This window comes from Eptatretus burgeri, chromosome 17 (genome assembly GCF_056783735.1).
Source record: "Eptatretus burgeri isolate ZD-2024b chromosome 17, Ebu_testis_v1, whole genome shotgun sequence".
Taxonomy (NCBI): domain Eukaryota; kingdom Metazoa; phylum Chordata; class Myxini; order Myxiniformes; family Myxinidae; genus Eptatretus; species Eptatretus burgeri.
Window position 1 is genome coordinate 26,403,447 of NC_140977.1, and position 9,329 is coordinate 26,412,775.

The window sequence follows — 9,329 nt, forward strand, 5'->3', positions numbered from 1 at the left end:
TTTTGCACCTAAGGTCATAATCCTTGACCTTTGACCTTTAAAGGCCACAAAGGTCAAATTTTCAAAGTTGTGGGAATCGAACCGGGTTTTCGACCTTCTTCGACGAACTAACTCCAATAAGCTATAGCACATATCCTGTTTCCTTATTTTAATGTCCACAACATTGTTTTGTGACCTTTAAAAGTTATGCAAAGGTCAAATTTTGAAAGTTGTTGAACGAAACCGGGTTTTCGACATTTTGCAGCTGTTGATTGAAGACCACTATAATTAATTAGAACTTGGTCAAAAATTATCACATTGTCTCATCCTTGACTTCTGAAACAATCTACATCGTCAAATACCGCTCGTGAACCATTGTCGTCTTCAGACTTGTTTTGCTTTTTGATCGCAACGTTCTGCCCTGTGCATGGGTTCGTCCATTTACTAATAACGGGTTGTTTTGTGATCGTAAAATAAATTGTAGTGTGGATTTGCTGAACAATGTCGCTATGTATCAACATCAGGAATTATACAAATTTTATTGTTGCATTTGTCGGCATCAAACATTGTTATTATTCTATTTACTTTCTCTGCTAACCTAACCTCACCCCCTAATTTTCGAGTAGTCCTGTCCAGTTATACATCAGGGAAAACATTTTTAATAGATTCATTACGTCACAATGCTTTCTTTCCTCGAGATGGAGCATTCCCTTTGCACTGTATTTATCACCACTCACAAGGTGATATTTTTTGTCGGCAAAGTGAAACCACACTTTCAGGAGCCCCATCTCGAAAAATTGTGCATCCATGTTATCTGGGGGTGCTTCGTTCTCTCGGGGCCCTGTGGAATTGCATGGGATGCATGCCCCTAACGCCGCCTCTGATCCCAGGCCGAGCTAGACTTAGCTATGAGGAGCTGCTGAAGGAGACAGGGCTTTATACACTAGAACGGAGGCGGTTACAAGGAGATATGATAGAGATGCTGAAGATAATTAAAGGGATAGACATAATAAGTGCAGATTAATTATTCAACAGAGTAGACAGTGATAGAATTAGGGGGCATAGGCTGAGAGTAAAGAAGTGGAGAGTTAAGACAGTAGTAAGGCAGGGAGGGGACTTTTACTCAGAGAATAGTTAATGCATGGAATGGACTCCCTGGAAAGGTAGTGACAGCAGAAACAGTAGATAAGTTTAAATTGGAATTAGATCGGTACCTGGAGGGTATGGGGATGTTGGTATGACTGTTTGGTAGCTTGAGTATTCATGGGTGATTGTGTGCATGTGTACGGAGTGCTGTTGGTGGGGTTCTCGCCAAGGGGTGTTGTGTGGTTGATGTGTGTGTTTTTAACCCAAATTCAGGCCCCCTCCCCTTGGAGGGTGGGGGGTGGGGGGAGAGAGAACCCCACAAATCTTCAAAAACTACAAAAATCAAAAAATTAAAATAAAAAAAAACATTTTGCATTTTCTTATCTTGATCTTGTGTTGATAAATTGGTGTGGTGTTGATGTGGTGCAGTCATGATGGGCTGAATGGTCTCCACCTGTGTTTAATTTCCTTGTGTTTACTTCCTGTTATGTATTGACGTCATACGTTTCAGTGTTCCTTTTCCATGTTTAGCCGAGACGCCGAGTGTACCCTGATGTTAATACATAGTATTTTTTAAATCGTGCAGGGTGTTCAAAGATTGTAAACAACCTTCTTCAATTTGTTGGTGATATGCTGGGTTTTTTTGTCATGTCAATTTTTTTTAGGTTTACCGGAACATTCAGAATTCCAAGACCGGTATATCAATATGAAAAATTATTTCAATACAACCAGTGTATCAATACATCGCCAGATCCTTTAAAACTCATTAAGATTGTGTATCGGGAAAGAATTCCTTTGAGCTCTTCAATCATCCTAGACAGACCAGCGTATGAGAGAGAACGATGCGACAAGACTCGATTGTTCGACAGCCTCGGAGGACGTGGTGAACATGCTTGAGTTGAGCCAGCAGGACAGGGACACTGGGAGGAAACAACTCGATGCGGGAATTGGAGTTGGACATTGTATGTAACGATGAACTTCCTCATTTGACTTTGTATCTGTTTATTTGAAATACAAGTTTCAAAAACGTCATGCGGTTGATGTGATCACTGTAACGTCACTCGTCACAGACCCCAACTGACAAAGATCCATTTGATTGGTAGCCGACCGGTACGATCGTTCATACTCATGAAGTGCAAACCTTGGATTGCAGTTGTTAGAGAACGAGCTTGGTTAGGCACCGCGAACAATATACGTAAACCAAAGGAAGGAAGCCCAAAGGTGCATGTATTCACACAAGGTAATCCACCACCCACCGACCTGACAAGAGAGACCACCAACCTGTCTGACAAGAGAGACCACCGACCTATCTGACAGAGAGACCACCGACCTGTCTGCAACGGGAAATTGAAAGGCCCATGGATTCAACTTCAACATGGGAGATTCCAATGATCTTGAAAAGCCTTGTTTCTATGACGACAAGCTGAGCAGGGTGTGAGGCAGGAGAGCCAGCCCAGAGGGGACAGCAGTATGACATAAAACTGCAGATGAAGGCATTGTAGGTGGACAGTAGAATTAAGGCGTGCCAAGGAAGGACATTGTACGATGGAAGATGCACAGTTGGCAACTGGCTTTGGAAGCCATCTTGGAAATATGATCTGCCCAAGAAAGATTATGAGTGACAACTTTGAGTGACTTAACTTCTTCAAGTGGTTTGTATTGGAAGTTACATGGGTGAAACTCCTACCGTATTTTACGGAAATCCGTATTTTTGTAACGACCCATACGGAGGATTCCATGTTCATCATCAGAAAGGCATGCTGTGATTATGGAGAATTGAGGTACTACTCTGATATGCCAATTCTTTTATTTAGCCATTTCATCCATATAGGGTGAAATGCTAACACAATAATGCATCATGACCACGATTATGTGAATTCCTCCCATCGTAGTTTTTATTGTGAGCTATTTTTGTAGAAGTTAGCCTGAAGCCGGGTACAAAAGCTTGCAAGCACATTACCGTGATTGGATGTCTGCCAGGCAGGAAACCGTGTGTATATGTCGGTGTTGCGTATCCACCTTTCCTCGCTGGCAGAGTCGTCTGTACTGGTTATCATGTTGGAATGGCATTTATATTCGTTTACATCACGAGTGTTTAACATTTGATTTTGTTATATTAATGGTGTAGTATTAATTTGTGATTGGAATGATGCTGTTTGGAATGAAAATATAGAGATTGAGCTTATAAGGTGACAGAGGAAAATATAAAAGGGGGACAGGGAAAAGGAAAAAGCAGGGTTTCCCTGATCAGAATGGAAGACTGTGACGTTCATTCACAATTATAAATCTAATATCTGGCTGGAGGAAATTGTTTGAGTTATCACGGAGACTAGACTTATTATTTATCCTTTGGAAGAATTCTTCTTCAATCGTCTCACAAGAGGTCGAGGAGAACTTGCGTGCCATTATGATCTGTTGCGGCATCATTTTCATCTTATAATATGTAAATATTCTCGAGCTCGGGTTGATCGGAACCAGTTGCAACCGGAAGAGAGAAGAGCAGGTTGTTGGTTCGCGAGTAGCATAAAGGATCAACTCGGATTCCGAACGCCTCTGGACGCATTTTTTTTCCATGCTAAAGATCTGTCTGCTTGGCGTTTTAGGCACGAACGATTTTCATTCAGACACATTCCACTCTACAGAGATCAGTGCCTGGTGTTGTGTGTAAAGTGTGTAAAGGACTCTTCTTTGCTTTTGTGGCACCTTGCACATCTCTCATTGCCTTACGTGGGTTGGTGAAGTTCGTCTGAAGAGTCCGAAGTCAATTTCTAATTGGATCTTTCAGTAACATTCCTGCCTTCGGCCCTGCCTGGTGCCAGATGGCGATTCAGCTACGTTGAGTACCTCAGTAACTTACCATTCCCTTATGGCATTTTTACTCCTTTCAGACGTATTCCCATCACTTATACATTCACGACTCCAACCGCTGGCCAACGCTGATGCAATGCCCCCTGTTACTCGTTTGGCTAACCTCGGAAAGATGATGGACTGAGTCAACCCACCTGGTGTGAATTCAACAGTGGGAGAGGGACTCAAACACAAGGTCCTTCGATCTTAAGCCAGCCACTCTCACCGTTAAGCCAGCACCAGTCTCCAGCAATGAATAACAGCCTTTTTACAGCTATTTTTGCCTGCTGAGCAGAGGTTAGCTTTTTGCGGGCTCCATGCAATCATGGTTCCCTTCTTGAGGCAATGTTTTTTTCTTCCTGACACCAACCCTGGTCGCCTCTTACGACACACAAGGATATGGTACACCTTCTCTAACCGGGGCATACAACGGGACCAGTACACTGGTACTCATTTCGCCGACCTCGGAAGGATGACAGGCTGAGTCAAACACCCTGGTGTTAATTCCGTGGCCACTGGGGCTCGAACTCAGGACCCTTGGATTCTGAGCCAGCCACCCTAACCGTTAAGCCAGCACCATGCTCTCGCAATGAATGTTCAGGTGAAATTAAAAAAAAATTATTCCCCAAATATTACTTTCATTTGCATAGTTTGTTATTTTTTTTTGTTGCAAAATGGACAGAATCACCCCCAAAATGCACATTTTGACATCAATTTTTCAAAATTTCCCCGAAGAGCATACCCCCTACCCTCGGAAAATCTCCTTTTTCACTTTTTAAAAAGCTCTGCAGTTTCACTCATAGAAGTAGATGGGAGGGTTTTGCAGACTCCTTTCAGAGAGATAGGATGAAAGTGTGGGATTTGTCAGGATTGAAAGACATATTCCAAGTGTTTGACCAGTCTCAAGGGTTTGTGATCAGTCTCAATGGTAATATGTCTTCCAAAGACATATTAGTGCATCTTTAAGGTGCCCCAGACACACGCTAATGCCTCTCGTTCTACTTGAGCATAGCGACGTTCAGTGTCAGATGTGGTTTGTGATGCATACGCAACAGGCTGGAGATTACCGGTTCTATTTGTTTGCAAGAACACACACCCAATGCCATATGAAGAGCTATCACAACTGAGAATAAGTTCCTTGGATGGGTCGTAATGGATAAGTAACGGCGAGGAGGACAGCATGGTTTTAGTGGCCATGAACGCTCTTGTTTGGGCAGATTCCCATTTCCAGTTAACGCCTTTCCTGAGGAGAAGATGCAGAGGCTCGACAGTTGTGTTTAGTTGAGGCAGGAAATTTCCAAAGTCTGTCAACATACCCAGGAATGCACGAAGTTCTGAAATGTGTTGTGGCATTGGTGCATTCACAATTGCTTCAACTTTGCTCGGAGAGGGCAAAATGCCTTGACGAGATTTGATGACCCAGGTATTCAACTTCACGCGCCGTAAAGGTACACTTCTCATGCCTTAGGTGTAACCCAGCTTGTAACAACCGATTGAGGACTTCGCTTAGGTTCTCGAGGTGTTCATGTTGTGACTTGCTAGTTGCTAGTATGTCGTCCTGAAATACGACTGTCTTTGGTACAGTTTTCAATAATGTTTCCATCTTGCATTGGAAGATTGGTGCAGCAGAGTGTATGCCAAATGGGCAACTGTTGTACATATAGAGTCCTCCATGAGTGTTGATGCATGTATAGGGCTTGGAATCATCATGCAGTTCCATTTGAGCATAGGCATTCATCAAGTCAAGCTTAGTGAATGTCTGGCCACCCATGAGAGTGATGAACAGATCCTCTGCTTTGGGCAAAGGGTAGCCATCCAGCTTTGAATCGAGGTTGATCGTCATTTTGTCGTCCCCACAAATGCGCACTGTTCCATCTGCTTTGAGTGTTGGAATGATAGGTGCTGCCCAGTCGGAGTACTCGACTGGTGAGATGATGCCCTTTCTCTGCAGGCAGTCAAGCTCACATTCGACCATTGATCGCATCATGTAGGGCACAGGTCTAGCTTTTTGGAACAATGGCTGAGCATCTGCAAAACATGAATCCTCACTTTGGGCCCTGCAAAGGTGCAAACACCATTGCTGAACAGGCCAGGGTACTTGTTGAGCATGGTGTCGTGTCCAGCATCAGAGTTGGAGACTCTGTTTAAGTCGCTCCAATTAAGTCTGATTATTCGTAACCAATCTCGGCCTAAGAGGGTTGGTCCTTCTCCTCGCACTATCAGTAGTGGTAGGACATGAGTGCTGTTTCCATATCCTACAGTTATGTTGGCTGAGCCAACTACAGGAAACACCTCGTTGGTGTATGTTCTCAAGTCAGTGGAAACAGGCCAGAGTGCAGGAGCTGTTCTCGGAGGGTAGATGGAGGTGAACTTGCTCTCGCTCATAATTGATCTGGAAGTGCCGTTATCAATTTCTATCCTCACTGGGATCTTATCGATTGTTATATCAACTATAATTGGAGCATCGGAGCTCTTTCTTCCAACAGAGAAAACCTCATTAAGTTCCTCACTTGACTCTTGGCTGCAGACTGTGCTCTGTGACCTATTGACCGCTACATCAGGGTTCACCCCAATGTGATGAGCAGTTCACAAGTTCTTCGACTTGGATCGAGAACAATGACGCGTCAAGTGTCCCCACATACCACAGTTGTCACAGGTATAATTCCTGTAGTAATATTGGAAAGCTTGATGATTACCACTACAACGCCAACAAGTTACCCCAACCTTCTGGGTAGATTCAGAAAGGTCAGGAGGTGGAGGTGAATTTGGTGGCTTGCTAAAACACTTTTGACTGTCGCCAAAGGTTACCTTGTTACCCGATGGGTCCTGCTGGATAACTTTTGACTTGTTAGAGATCACACACAGGCTCTCAGCAGTTTTCATACATGCATTAGCTATTTCCATGACTTTAGCCAAATTGGGGTCGGATTCAGGAAGGAATTTCCGCAGAATTGAGTCGTTATTGATGCCTATTGTAAAGAAATCATGAAACATCTCTTCGAGTTTATCTGTAAGCTCACAATGTTCGGCGAGTCGGTGTAAATCAGCCATGAACTCAGATGCTGACTGACCATCTTGACAATGGAGGGTATAAAATTTATATCTCGAGACGATCTTACCCGGCTTCGGGTGAAAATGTCTTTCCACGAGAATGACGAGCTCTTCATATGACTTGTCAGAATTGTTTGGCTGAGACAAGAAGATCTTTGATGAGGCTGTACGTCGGGGTGCCGCATACGGTCAGTAATACAGCTCTCCGCCTTTCAGCGTCCTCATCGGTGTCCATTTTGTTTGCTACGAAGTACTGCTTCAGACGAGTATGTATTCATTATGTATAAACTTCTGATACATCACAGTATCAAAACCGCAAGATATGTCCAGAGAGACATATGCCCATAACTTTGTGAGATATGCTCTATATCGTTTTTCGCCCCATTTCTCAATGGTGAAGAGTCACTTGTAAAAATTCTCTTAACCAAATTCGGATTTTCACCAGAATCGAAATCGAAACATTCTCAAAAGTAAACCTTGGGGCAAGACCTTCATGTCCATTTGTAGTTTAGATCATCCATGTTCATTCGACCAAAAGCAATTACAGTCTCTGTGGACCTGTTGGACTAAAACCATATCAGGTCAGGTATGGGAGCATGTGCCGGAGCAGCGCGGGCTAAAACCCTGTTAGTCAAACTCGAAACGCTTTTTTACTTATTCAAGCTCGTAAGCAGAACGACGGAGTTTGGGTGAGTCACCGTGGGAATCTCCAAATTCTTATCGTTTTTGCGAGCTGTGGGATGGTGCTCTGATTCGGAGGTTACACTGGTGCAGCATCTTTCGAAGTGGGTGAAGGAAAGGGAAGTTTGCAGAATTAGAATGTCGTTGGAAGAATCATTCATGATTAAAAAGTTGCCTGGCTCGTCAATGACGAAGAATCGTTCTCACCATCATCATCATCATCATCATCATCATCATCATCATCATCATCATCATCAAGGTACCTTCCTTACGTCACGTGTGATATGACGCTGTAATCAATGACGTCCAATGAAGAATAATCTCTCACCAGAATGGTTTTCTTTACGTCACGTGTGATATGACGCTGTAATCAATGTCTTCTAATGAAGAAGAATCTCTCACCATTATCATCATCATCATCATCATCATCATCATCATCATCATCATCATCATCAAGGTACCTTCCTTATGTCACGTGTGATATAACTGTAATCAATGTCTTCCAGTGAAGAAGAATGTCTCACCATCATCATCATCATCATCATCATCAAGGTACCTTCCTTATGTCACGTGTGATATGACTCTGTAATCAATGACTTCCAATGAAGAAGAATGTCTCACCATCATCATCATCATCATCATCAAGGTACCTTCCTTATGTCACGTGTGATATGACTCTGTAATCAATGTCTTCCAATGAAGAAGAATGTCTCACCAGCATGGTTTTCTTTACATCACGTGTGATATGACGCTGTGATCAATGTCTTCCAATGAAGAAGAATCTCTCACCATCATCATCATCATCATCATCATCATCATCAAGGTACCTTCCTTATGTCACGTGTGATATGACTCTGTAATCAATGACTTCCAATGAAGAAGAATCTCTCACCATAATCATCATCATCATCATCATCAAGGTACCTTCCTTATGTCACGTGTGATATGACTCTGTAATCAATGACTTCCAATGAAGAAGAATCTCTCACCATAATCATCATCATCATCATCAAGGTACCTTCCTTATGTCATGTGTGATATGACGCTGTAATCAATGACTTCCAATGAAGAAGAATCTCTTACCATCATCATCATCAAGGTACCTTCCTGAAGTCACGTGTGATATGACTCTGTAATCAATGTCTTCCAGTGAAGAAGAATCTCTCACCAGAATGGTTTTCTTTATGTTACGTGTGATATGACTCTAATCAATGACTTCCAATGAAGAAGAATCTCTCATCATCATCATCATCATCATCATAAAGGTACCTTCCTTACGTCACGTGTGATATGATGCTGTATCAATGACTTCCAATGAAGAAGAATCTCTTACCATCATCATCATCATCATCATCATGGTACCTTCCTTATGTCACGTGTGATAAGACTCTGTAATCAATGTCTTCCAATGAAGAAGAATCTCTCACCAGAAAGGTTTTCTTTACGTCACATGTGATATGACTCTGTAATCAATGACTTCCAATGAAGAAGAATCTCTCACCATAATCATCATCATCATCATCAAGGTACCTTCCTTACGTCATGTGTGATATGACGCTGTAATCAACGACTTCCAATGAAGAAGAATCTCTCACCATCATCATCATCATCATCATGGTACCTTCCTTATGTCACGTGTGATAAGACTCTGTAATCAATGTCTTCCAATGAAGAAGAATCTCTCA

General features: G+C 42.6%; 1 protein-coding gene across 3 annotated transcripts in view; it reads left to right on the forward strand.

The window, feature by feature from the left end:
• Positions 1-9,329, forward strand: part of LOC147009594 (uncharacterized) — a 71,026-nt gene that overhangs the window by 989 nt on the left and 60,708 nt on the right. The gene's annotated exons all lie outside the window — the stretch shown is intronic.